Below are 12524 nucleotides of genomic sequence, written 5' to 3'. Positions count from 1 at the left end.
ATCAGGAATTTTCTCAGTAATTTACCCATGGTAAAAGAGCCTCTCAAGAATTGTCTTTTCCATGGGACCCACTAATACTAGAAAATAAAACGTAGATTGATGTCTTTTCCGTAAGTCCTATTGATGATGTGCGATCTAGCAACTCCCTACTGAAGGACAGCTCGGATGCTAAGCTGGCAAGTTCCCTGCTGGAAGGTGGCTCGGATGCCAAGCCAACTAGATTGCTGGAATGACCTGCAAAGAGACATCCGAGCTGTCCTCCAACAGGGAGCTGCTAGATCGCGTATCATCACCTACCAACACACTCACCCCTATTTCATGAAAAACAAACAAGGCCTTAAAAAGCACCTATCTACTCAATCCTATACTAGGCAACAACTGTGGAGGAATACGTATGGCTAATTTTGTGGTGGACTTTGGAAATTTTGAAAAAAATAATTGAAGTTAAAAGAATCTTTTCATCCATTTTAATGGCACAATTATAAAAAGCATATTTTTAGAAACCTTGGGATACTTTAAGTAGGTTTTGAAAGCCAATGGGTGCTTTAAATAATTTCCCCTGAAAAAATTAGGAAATGATTCCTTGCATAGTGGAAGTTGAACCATGCTGCTCCATTTTATCATAAAAAATTTGATGATTTTCAAACCCTTTAAAACGAACAAAGTTTTTCTTTTTCTTTTTCTTTTTTTTTTGTTTTTACCTGTGCAATACATTGATTTTGATGTTGCGCTCTTGTCCATGATTTTCACCCATATAAATAATTTCGTTTTCCAGAAAAGAAAATAACTGCTACATCATTATATCATCAAAATCAAAATCATGTATTATTAGCAATTAAATCCATGAATAGGGTTGGATTAAATAAAAATTTGGTTAGTTTCTGATTGATAAATTTGGATTTTGACACCTATGGTCGTAATCAAGTCGAATTTGGATTGAAATCATCTACATTTGAATCCAATTCAATTATTGAAATTCCAAAACCAATCAAACTATGATGGGGATTTGGATTTAATCTCATTCCACTCTAATATGTTAAAATAAAGAAAATTTAAAATTTTAATTATTTTTAACTTATAAACTTATAAAAATGTATGTAAATATTGAATATTATATACAATATCTATGCATATGCACTATCATATTACAAAAGTAAACTTAGAATTTAATAGGCCTATTGTGAATTCATGGGTTCATTATGCCTTTAATAGGCATACTGTCAATTCAAAATTACATGTACTGGTTTGAGGCAGAGCTGAGCTTATACCAATATGATTGACTCACGTGGCTAGGACTACCAAACCTTAGTAATAGGTTAAACTTAAATGGAAATGATAGACAAACATAAAGCTAAATTTGATCTTGTATCTTATATCTATATATTAATACAGAATAGGGATACGTTGATGCATTCAGCGTTGAGAGAATGGTATCCCCACGTGCAGATAATAGAGTGAGCATGTGAGGATAATCCGTTATTTTGCACGTGACTTCCCTTCCAACGCGTGAGGAGATTCAACTTCTCAAAGATAGTTCGTATCTTCTACATTAGGATGTAGAAATTTGCACCCTTTCTCTCTTTTCTTTGTCTCTCCTGCTCTCCCTCTCTTTCCCCTTTTCATTCTCTTTGTTTCTTGGTCTTGCATAGGGTTAGGGTTTTGTTAGCACCCAATTTTTGCTTGGTCCCTTCACCCTACCTCTTTGGTACTCTAAAAACTTGAAACACAACAAAATCAACTTGAGACTTTCAAAACCCGAGAAAACCCTCATTTGACACAACCACAAGACAAAAAGAGAACATTGATCAAATGCCATCCCCAGACTTGGAAAACTACAACTTAGTTACACATCAACTTTCATGACTAAATTGCAAAGATTCATCGTTCATCATACTAGCCCCCTTTTTAACGGCCCCGATCCATGCGATATTCAAACTCCAACTCCAAAATCGAATTCAACGTATCCATCACCCCAAGATTACTAGGAAATAATCAACTAACAAATCCCACTACGAGTCTTCAATAACCAACCGCAAAAACATCAAAATCTCATTCGGATGGCCCTGAATGATTACCAAGATTGACCATATAATTCTCATATCAGAACCATCCACTTGACTCATCACCCTAATCCATGCCTACCAACCAAATTGTAGCTCAAAATTTCCTCGTTTAACCCTTCATCAAGTCTACATCCTATTCCAACAAATCTCATTAATTAGATCCTACCATCCATCATTCCAACTTTATGTGACAAATCAGACATTGCCACTATTTTTGGAGACCAAAAAAATCCTAACATGTCAAATCTCACGACCAAACATCCCTGTTTGACCATTGAAAAAGTAAGATTCCATTTCAGATGATTTCGTTGATTGAAAACCATAAGCTAAGACTATGATCTGAACTAAATCAATCAATCCACACCTCTAATCAAATATCCACCACTTTCATTAGATTCAGGATGATCAAAATTGCCAACCCACCAAATTTCATCTCAAAATTCCCCCGTTTGACCATTCATCAAATAAAGATTTTATTTCAGCAAATCTCGTTAATTCGGAGTTGTTTGCCATAAATCTCAATTATCTCGACCCCATTTTTCTGATCAGACCTCATCACTGTGTTCAGAGACCCAAAAAAACCCTAGGATACCAAATGTCATCACCAAACTCATTTATTTGACCATTAAACTAGAAATATATTATTTCGACGCGCCAAATTAAATTGCTACATCATCTGGCCCAACCTGAAGCTTTAAAGGGGTGATGGCTGATGCCAAACCCATTCTTGACCCATTAGAACACCTGGACTAATCAAACAAAGCTTAATAGACCCAAAAAGCTCAAAATACCAAACAAACCCCTACTTAAGACCAAGAAAAGGCAAAATAACTTTAAAAGGTTCATCAAATTTATATTTTCTGCCATTGTTAGCCTCAAATACGGGGCTGCAATGTCTAGCACGCCCCAAGCTCCCATTGGCTGTACAAAACCCATGAAAACCACCCCCAAATCGAAGAAAGTGTTTCGCCAAGCAGGAAAGCTTGACTCAACACCTATTTCTTTAAAGAATCATTCCTTATTTCAGTGAAAGAACACTGTTCAGTCACAAACATTATAACTGAGCAAATTTTAGACCCATCTCCCTCTATTTTCTCTATAAATAGAGGCCCAACTCGAGCTTCAAGGGGGGGGATTGAGGAGACGGAGGAAAGGAAACCTAAGAGAAGCCCTAGAAAAGAGAAGAAGAGGGGAAGAGGGAAGTTTTCCAACTTCTGTAACCCACTTATTCTACTTGAAATCTCAAAGTCCCTGAAGCCAAGCCAAAGCCTCATCCTCCTGTCTTCTAAACTTAACACCAAAAAGCTCAACTCAGTTCTGTGCCTTACTCAAGTTTCGTTTAAAGTCCTTTTAGCTGCTAGAAATCTTTAGACAATGTACATACAAAAAGGTGAGTCTCTTCTATTTTAGTTTGTCTAGGTTGCTTGAGGTTCTAAAATGTTGGAGAAACTTGGCCTGCAATTAGGTGAGGGTCTTAGGTAAATCAGTGCCTAATACCCGATAGCATCACCTCAAAATTAGTCCTAAGAGAAGTTGAAATCATGTTCCTCCGGATTTAAAAAATTCTTACAAACCATTTCTATTTTTTTCCAATCCTTAGAACTCGAAATCTCTTGGTTGTATGCCTTTCCCATAGAAAACAAAGTCACTATCAAAGACTTAGGTTGATTTTTCATAGCTGAAAATGAGGGCCCATTTCACAGTTTACTGTGTCTACCATCAAGGACTACGACATGAAACCAATGAGTGCTAGCAATTGAAGTATGCTATCCAACGCCTCATCGATGATGGCCAATACAACCCCGAGCTCAAGCTTATGGATATGCTGCCTAAAGCACATTTGCATTAAACTTTGTTTTTCTTTGCACCTTAAAAACTTAGTGTACTTAGTTTTTACTTAATGAAATCTTATTTTGTGCCTTTTATCACTCTATTTTTCTGTTCCAATGCTTACTCTTGATAAAACAATGAATTCAATTGGACCCAATTTATCTTTCCATTCTATACAGATTTGATGATCAAAAACTTGGAACAAGTCTAATTGATATGTTCTTGAGAAAAGTTGGTTGCTGAATGGAAATTTTTGGAGAAGGGATCAACCCTAAGTAGCGCAAGTGCTAAAAGCAATAGGATATTAAATCAACTTCGTAGTGGCGACTCCTAAGTCAACATCAAGTCATCAAAGCTACGGCCAATTGTTGATCAATCAAAGAAAGGAGTAGAGGCTATTTTCGGTCGATTATTTCCCTCAGTCCCTTATCATTCATTCAGACGATAGACAACCCATTTGAGCCTTTCATCTAAACCATTTTTTGACAAAACCCACAAGTTTCTAAAGATGCTTGAATCAAAAGAAAAATCAAGAAAAAAAAAAGAAGACAAATAGAAAAGGAAAGAAAAAACATGAAAAGAACATGAAAAAAAAAGGGGGGCAAAAAGAACTAGGGGCAAGTTCACTAAAGGACCCCAACATTATCAAAGAGTAATACTTTTCCCTTAAAAGATTAATTAGAGACAAGCTTAACATGTATTTCATTTCATAAGTCATACATCAATCAAGAGACGAATGGAGGCCATCTATCAATTATTTCATCATGTCTTTGATCCACTAACCAATCCTCTAAACCTCTTCTTTGACTAAACCTCATGTTTCAAGAGACATATGTCAAATGTTTGAATGCCCTTACAACAAGTCAAAAGGGGGGGGGGGGAATAAAGTCAAAAGGAAAAACTAAGTCAGGAAAGTGCAACTTTGAAATAAAAAGAAAAAAATACTAGGGCAACTAAGTTAAACATCTGTTTCTGACTCCATCCTAACCCCACCTCATTCTTCACCCCAACAAAAAGTCCTCCCTGATCAATAAAGATGTATAGCTCATGGCATTGAAAGACATGAAAAACATTTCACATCTAAAGAGAATAAAAAAAAGAGGAAAAGAAGAACCAAAAAAGAAAATGCTAAAGGCTCTATTTGTTAATTTAAGCATCTGAAACCTATGTCAAAAGAATATTTGAGCCTCCTATATTTCGATTCTGAACCATGTCCTAAGCCACATTTCGTCCCATCTAATAAGACTTCATTGATCTTTGAGAGATTAGCAAATTAACATTGGGCCCACATTTTTTTGCTAACAATGACAGGATCAAGTGCAAGCCCCCCAAGAAGAAGAAGAAGAAGAAGAAGAAGAAGAAAGAAGTCAAACCTAGAAACACTAAACCAGGGAAAAAAGGCATAAAAAAATGAGAATGATACATTCCAAACTTGGGGCAAGGGTATCAAAGCACAAGAAATTCAGTTTATCATAGTGGCAAAGATTCAATCCCTATGCGAAGGGTGACTACCTCTCACTCAAACATTTTGCCAAAGTGAATTCCCAATTGGCTTCTAACATTTCTAAAACACATATCTCTGAAACCAACAATGTTGTTATCATCAAATCTCACACCACATTAAGGGTAAGCATGTTCTTTTGAGTGTCATTGTTTTGTCAGATGTAAGCTATCACATTTCGCCTAATCCTTGTCAACCTCTTGTCATCATCTTCCCAGTCGGTATCATACGCATTATCCTTTTCTCCAGCCCAAATGTTTCAAAATGGCCAAACATCACAGGAAAAGAAGAAAAGGGTCCTCACCCATTTACTTTACTTTTTAAAATCATCAAGCTTCTAGATAGGCATATCATTTCCTATACTATGGCTTAAAAATCATTGTTTGATCATTGAATATGTTCCAAAGTCTCTCGTGGCACTAAAGTCCCTCGTGGCATCAAAGTCCCTCGCAGCATTAAAGTCCCTTATGGCAAAAAAAAAAAAAATTCTTGTACTAGTGAAAAGCTCAATAGCATCATATTTTCTTGCATTTAAAACATCCAAAAATTTGTCTTTTAAGTCATCCAAATGTTTTTTCAAAAAAATTCAAAAATCTTTCATCCCAACCATCCAAAAATATTTCATTAAATCCAAAATTTTGGCATGCACTAATCAAAAGTTTTTTTGCATCATCATCTTTTTCATAATCCTTCTGTGCAAGTTGTTTTCATCTAAATTGTCTAAATACAAAAGTCGTTAACCATCAAATTTTCTTTCATCCAAAATTCATTAAATACCCATCAAATATCATTGAAATCTTTCGCTTTGTGCAGTCCACCTTCAGATATAATCGAATACACATTAAATATCATCGAAATCTTTCACCTTGTGGGATTCACTTTCGAGCATAATCGAATATCTGTCAAAAATCATCAAAATCGAATACCCATCAAATATCATTGAAATCTCTCACTTTGTGCAATATGCATTCGAGCATAATCAAATACCCATTAAAATTCATCAAAAATTTTCTTGCTTTGTGCAATCTGCATTTGAGCATAATCAAATATCCATCGAAAATCACCAAAATTTCTCTTGCTTTGTGCAATTTGCCTTTGGGCATAATCAAATATCCATAAAAAATCATCAAAATTTATCTTTCTTTGTGCAATATGCTTTCGGGCACAATCGAATATCCATCGAAAATTATCGAAATCTCTTGCTTTGTGCAATCCGCCTTCGGGCACAACCGAATACCTATCAAAAATCATCAAAATCGAATACCCATCAAATATCATTGAAATCTTTCGCTTTTTGTGATCTGCCTTCAAGCATAATCAAATACTTATCAAATATCATCGAATTTTTTCGCTTTGTGCGATCCACCTTCAAGCATAATCTAAGACCCATCAAATATCATCAAAAATTCTCTGTGTGATTTGCCTTCTGGCATAATTGAATACCCGTCGAAATTGATTCAAATCTATCACTTTATGCGGTCTTGAAGCATTCACTTGGCATAATCCAAAAAAAGAATCCCATGTGAGATACATCTGAACAAATCACTCAAAAAAAAAAAAAACTTTCAGTTTGAGCATTTCTAAAATCAATTGTAGAGTTCAAAAATCTTTTTCCACTCGATGCGTGGCAGTATGTCCAGAAGCACAAAGCGCTTGATAAGTTGTGACCAGACCACCATATCCCCAAGCCACCCTTATAAAATTTAAACCGTTATTGGGGGCATTAGACTCACTCGAATTATCAAAGTTTTACTGCGCAAGTAACTCCTATCTGAAGGGATCTTATTACTTCTCAGAATGACAACACGTGCTATAGCAATCACATGACCTTTGTTAAGTTTTCAAAATGATTTCATGATTTCAACATCAAACATTAAATCAAAACCCTTATATATATATATATATATATATATATAATCCATATTAAACTTTCATCAAAGAGCTGTAAAGGCAAATTCAACTTGATTCCAACCAGACCAAGGGCTAGCTACTGATGCTAAAACAACAAGTTAGTTGAGTTGTTTAATTCGGAGGATCCAAGAAAAAGAGATTGTTTGAAAACTATCCTACATTTATGGAAGTTCATGTTCATAAGCCCTTCATCTAGAAGGATGTCAACAATATATTTTATTGTTTTGTCTTTGAAACAGAATGCCATAATGGAATTGTTGAGCTCTTGGAGATTTTTCGTATCGTAATTAGTGGGTTTGCTTTACCATTGAAGGAGGAGCATAAGATGTTCTTGTGGAAGGCTGTGATTCCTCTACACAAGCGAAAATGTATGGGTGCTTACCTTCAGCAATTGCCCTATTGTGTTACATAGTTTATAGAGAAGGAGCCTTAATTGGCAAGTAAAGGAGCCGATGAAATATTGGCCTGTAACAATTAAGACCTTTAAAAGCTGTTGTCATGAGTTTGGAGATTCAAAGCATCCACAATGGCTTGAGCCTTGAGGCCCCATAGGCCCATGAGTTAGTATGTATTCATTATCACAAGTTGAAAAGAGAATTTTATTAATCATTCAATGAGTCACATTTGCAAAATTAAGATAAGGTCTAGCGTCCTCATCAAGAAGCCATCTTAACTAGACATCTAGTAACATAAAATTTTACTATTTTACGAGTTGGCCTAGGAATGATTATTATGGGAGAATCTTGTAACTTTAGTAACAGGTTAAATTAAAAGGTGAGCATTTTCCTTCAGTTTCATCTCAAGAAATTGAGGCAGTTTTCTTTAGTATTTCAAGGGAAAACTCATGTCATTTCAAGTGACATTAATTCGTGAACAGGGATAATAATAAGGAAAGGTCTGGCAATCAATTATGCCAATTGCAATAAGAATATTTCCCAAAACTAATTATCAGCAAGAAGACCATTGAATAGAGAGGGTTCTACCTAACTAGTTGGTAGTCTTGGTCGAGTCAAACCCCAGACCTGGGGTCAAATCACATCTTAAACATTCTCATTCCTAACCATTAACCACTGACTCATTGACTATGAAAATAGAAAACAAAAAGGAAAACATACATTTTCAAAGATTACAATAAATGCTTAAAATACTTGTGCATAAAAAGCAGCAAGTGTCTCACCTCCCTGTTATCATGCATTGAACAATCAAATCCACAGGCCACCAAAACCATCTCACATCCATCCAATAACCACGTGGAGAATCTTCCTTTGCCTTAACATGCTCAAAGCCAAGAGTCACCCTATTATCATTGAAAAGGATTTAACACTTTTGCAAGATTATAGGATTGCAAATGAGTCTAATAGCAATTCCACAATTAGCAATCCAGATAAGAAAGATGAGAGGCTATTCCAGAAATGATGATTACAGAATTTGTAGTCTCCTTCTCTCTCTCTATCCTTTTTGTACTCATTTCTTTTATTTGCTTTGTTTTTTATTTTTTGGGAGGAGGGGTGGGTGGGTGTAAATGTATTTTCCAACTCAAGTACTGTTTAAATTATTATAACCTTTAAGATAATTAAACTTGTTTCCATGATATCACAAAATAGAAAATAATAACTCTTTAAATATGAAATCAAGTACATAAATTGTGAAACCGCCACAATCTAGAAAAAAATTGACCTATATTCAACATCTCCTCTGGTTTTTGTCAAATACTAAGACCTCCCCTTCGGTTTACCTATTTACTTTACCGTAGGGATGTTAGTTGATTGAGTTTAATGGCAAACCCACATTGACCCAACTCTTTTGAGGTTGTGGTTGAGGTGAACCCATACCAAAACCAACCAATTAACATTGCAACATTGAAACATTATTTCAAATAAAAAATCTCTCACATATGACTCTAATTCTTGTAAAACAGTTAGTCTTCTAGAGGAGGGGTTCACTTATTCCCCAATTCGTAATATACTCAGTACTAAATCAAAGTCAATAAACCAAGAATTAATGGATGCTAACTGTGCATCTGCATATATTCGATCAGTTTTTCGATATGTTAATGGAGGTGGATTAGTTTTTCAATATGCATGCCCACCACTAGTACAAATGATCCCTAAGCACCCTTTGTAGCTAAATTATCTTCCAACCCATTAGCAAATCTCCTTTTCCTTTGGATTCTTGTATTCATACCACTAGTTAGACACTCTACCATCTTCATCCTCTCCATAAGCCCACCTTATTGACTCCATAAAAGTAATAAAGGCATTATGACTTCAAAACCCCAATTGATAATTAATACACCTTTTTCATTGGATTTATACTTCTTACACATGCCTAATAGACAATGCCTATTCTTTCAGCTTGACTTAGAATGGAGTGAAGATGAAGAGATCAATGAAGAAATTAAAGAACTCGAGGAGAAGCCTCAGCAACAGGTTATTATTTTATTATTATTCATGAATAATAATGACAACAATGATCAGTTGTCAGAATATGCATCTTGTTCTATTTAAATAAATGGTACTATACTACTATCTATTTATGCTAGTCTAGTTTAAGAAATCAATTGCTTAGCTTGATAGTAGTCTAATTTTCATCTCTTGCTGTGGCTACCAAAAAAGTGCATAGAGATTTGAGAGAGGTAAGTTTTAAAATATACTATTTTTAATTCTGCCAATTCAGATATCAGAATTGAGTACCGTGTTCAGATTTTTTATTTTTTATTTTTTAATTCTAAAGATCAGAGCTTAGAGTTATACCAAACACTCACCCCTTTAGCAATAAAGGTAATGCTGGCAATTCAGAGATTAGAATTCAAAACTCGAGATCAGAAATTAGAGTTGTCAAGCACTCAGCCTCTAGAAAGGCAATTACAGGTGGAATTTTTTGAACAAAATAATGCAGTAGCTAAGGCTGAGTTTGGAAGAAGTATAAATGTAAATATGTAGAGTGTAAAACCTTATATTTTATATTATTTTGTATATATTTATACTATACATATTTATATTTATACTGCTTCCAAACTGAGCCTAAGGTCATTAATTCTTTATCTAATCTGAATTGTTCATAGAGAATCTAGTTTAGAGGGTGTACTTAACTACTTATATGAGATCATTGGTTTTGTTGATCTAAAATTTGTGCATCGTAAAGAAACGAAGAAATATGTAAAAGGTTGATAGTTATTGCGGATCGGCATACAACAACATTACAGTTGTCCTTACATATATTCATACATCTATTTTGTTCATGCATGCCCCGAGTAAAGCATATCAGCATTTCCTTGTCTCACCCACCACCCTCCACCAAATTCCAATTTCATCCCATAGCCCACCATTACAGTAGGCCTGTAGCTACCAAAATAAACAAGTACACAACAACCTTAGAATATCTAGAGAAAGCAGTAAACAGAAACTCCAATATCTAAATTATCAAACTGAAACTCCAACAACCTTAGAATAAAAGAAACTCATATTAAGGATTCGTTAGCTCATTCCATAGAAAACACTGGAGAATCATCATCCATGGAAATCATAGAAGAGAGCAGTGAATATAAACTAAAGAAATAGAAATATTCATCCATATTTAAGGGAAAACAACCATTCCTTCTTACCTTGAGAAAGGCAACCGGAGACTCACTAATTAAAGAAATACGGAAGCTAGAGAGAATCAAATGGTGTCGGAATGCCGGTTTACATCAATGCTTTTGGACTCAGCAAGTAAAGAAATAAAAAATTAGCGGATTATAAAATTTTGAACAATAACAGAAAAAATTAAGATGCTGGAATGCTGGTTGATTGGTTTCATTTTTTTTTGAAATATATCATGCCCTTCTGACATTATATATGTTTTAGCAATTAAGTTCACTGCTTTACCGATAATTACTATTTTCAGCTAAAGAAAAAAAAAAGGTTAAGGGGTGAAGCAAGACTTATGATTGTTTGTTGGAAACCTAATTCATATAAATGAATTGGATTGCGTTTTATCGTGATGGAGTTACCATTTGGACAAAGGAATTAGTGAAGAGAGAGATAGAACAAAGTCATTTTGATTTTTCGGAATTAGCAATTACACTATCCCAGTACAAAGAGAAGTTTGAAGAAGAGGAGGAGGAGGAGGAAGAAGTAGAAGAAAAACGTGTATTACCTGCGTCGATGCTTTTCAATGGTCACTAGAGGCAGAGTTGCTTTTGTCGATTGAAATGGAGAATGAAGGATGTTTTGATCGACTACTTTTTGCATTTTTGTCAAAATGTATCGGGAAGCCGAAAGCCCAAATACACCGTAAGCTTCAATTGGAGTTTCTCAAATCTATAAAAACAAAAAAATCGGTTAATCGAATCGATTCATTTGGTTTTGGTTCGGCGTTTTAAAAAAATGAAGGTACTGATTCAGTTTTGGTTAATCAATATAGAAAACCGATGGTTAATCGAATCGACTGCTTTACATATATTTTTATATATTTATGTATATTATATTATATATACATTTATAATATATTATTTATTATTTAAAATATAATATTATATATATTTATAATTTTTTTATTATATATTTATATAATATATATTTTAAAAATAAAAAAAAACTAAAAAACCAATAGTGAATCGACCCGGTCAATCGGTTGGTTTTGGTTATCGATTTTCCAAAAACCAATAGTACCGGTTTGATTACAAAAAATGGCTCATGAGCCAAATAGGCTTTTGTCTTTTTTAGAGTCTTTTTTGAGATATTGCCTTTTGGTCTTAACGGGCTTTCATGAGCCAAATGGAAAAGGACCATTTTTGGTGTATCAGACTTCTAAAAGCTCATAAGCTCTTTTAAAAATATTTTCCAAACAAGGCCTAGGTATATGGATAGGCGTATATTATCACTTTCAGATCATATTGTATTAGATCTATATTCAATCCAAATATATAGATGAAATTAAGGGCTTGTTTGATTTGTACGTATAGGGGTATGGAATTGGAATTGGAATGGGCCATTTGGATTACAACGTTTGATTGGGTGGAGTTGGAATCTCATTCCCATTCCTGGTGGAATGGTATTCCCCCATATAAGGGAATGGTCATTCCATCCTCCCTTGGGAATGATATCTCATTCCAACTGATTCCAAATCACATTCTTGTTCCTGTTTGGACCAAACAGACTATGGGGATAAACTATTTTGATTCCGAATGTGAACCAAATGGACCCCAAGAACGGAGCCAAGTATACTAGTGGGGGTCC

Source organism: Nelumbo lutea, chromosome 4, assembly GCF_056320005.1.
Source record: "Nelumbo lutea isolate HS-2025 chromosome 4, American lotus-T2T, whole genome shotgun sequence".
NCBI classification, from domain to species: Eukaryota; Viridiplantae; Streptophyta; class Magnoliopsida; order Proteales; family Nelumbonaceae; genus Nelumbo; species Nelumbo lutea.
This window is presented reverse-complemented; position numbering follows the sequence as displayed.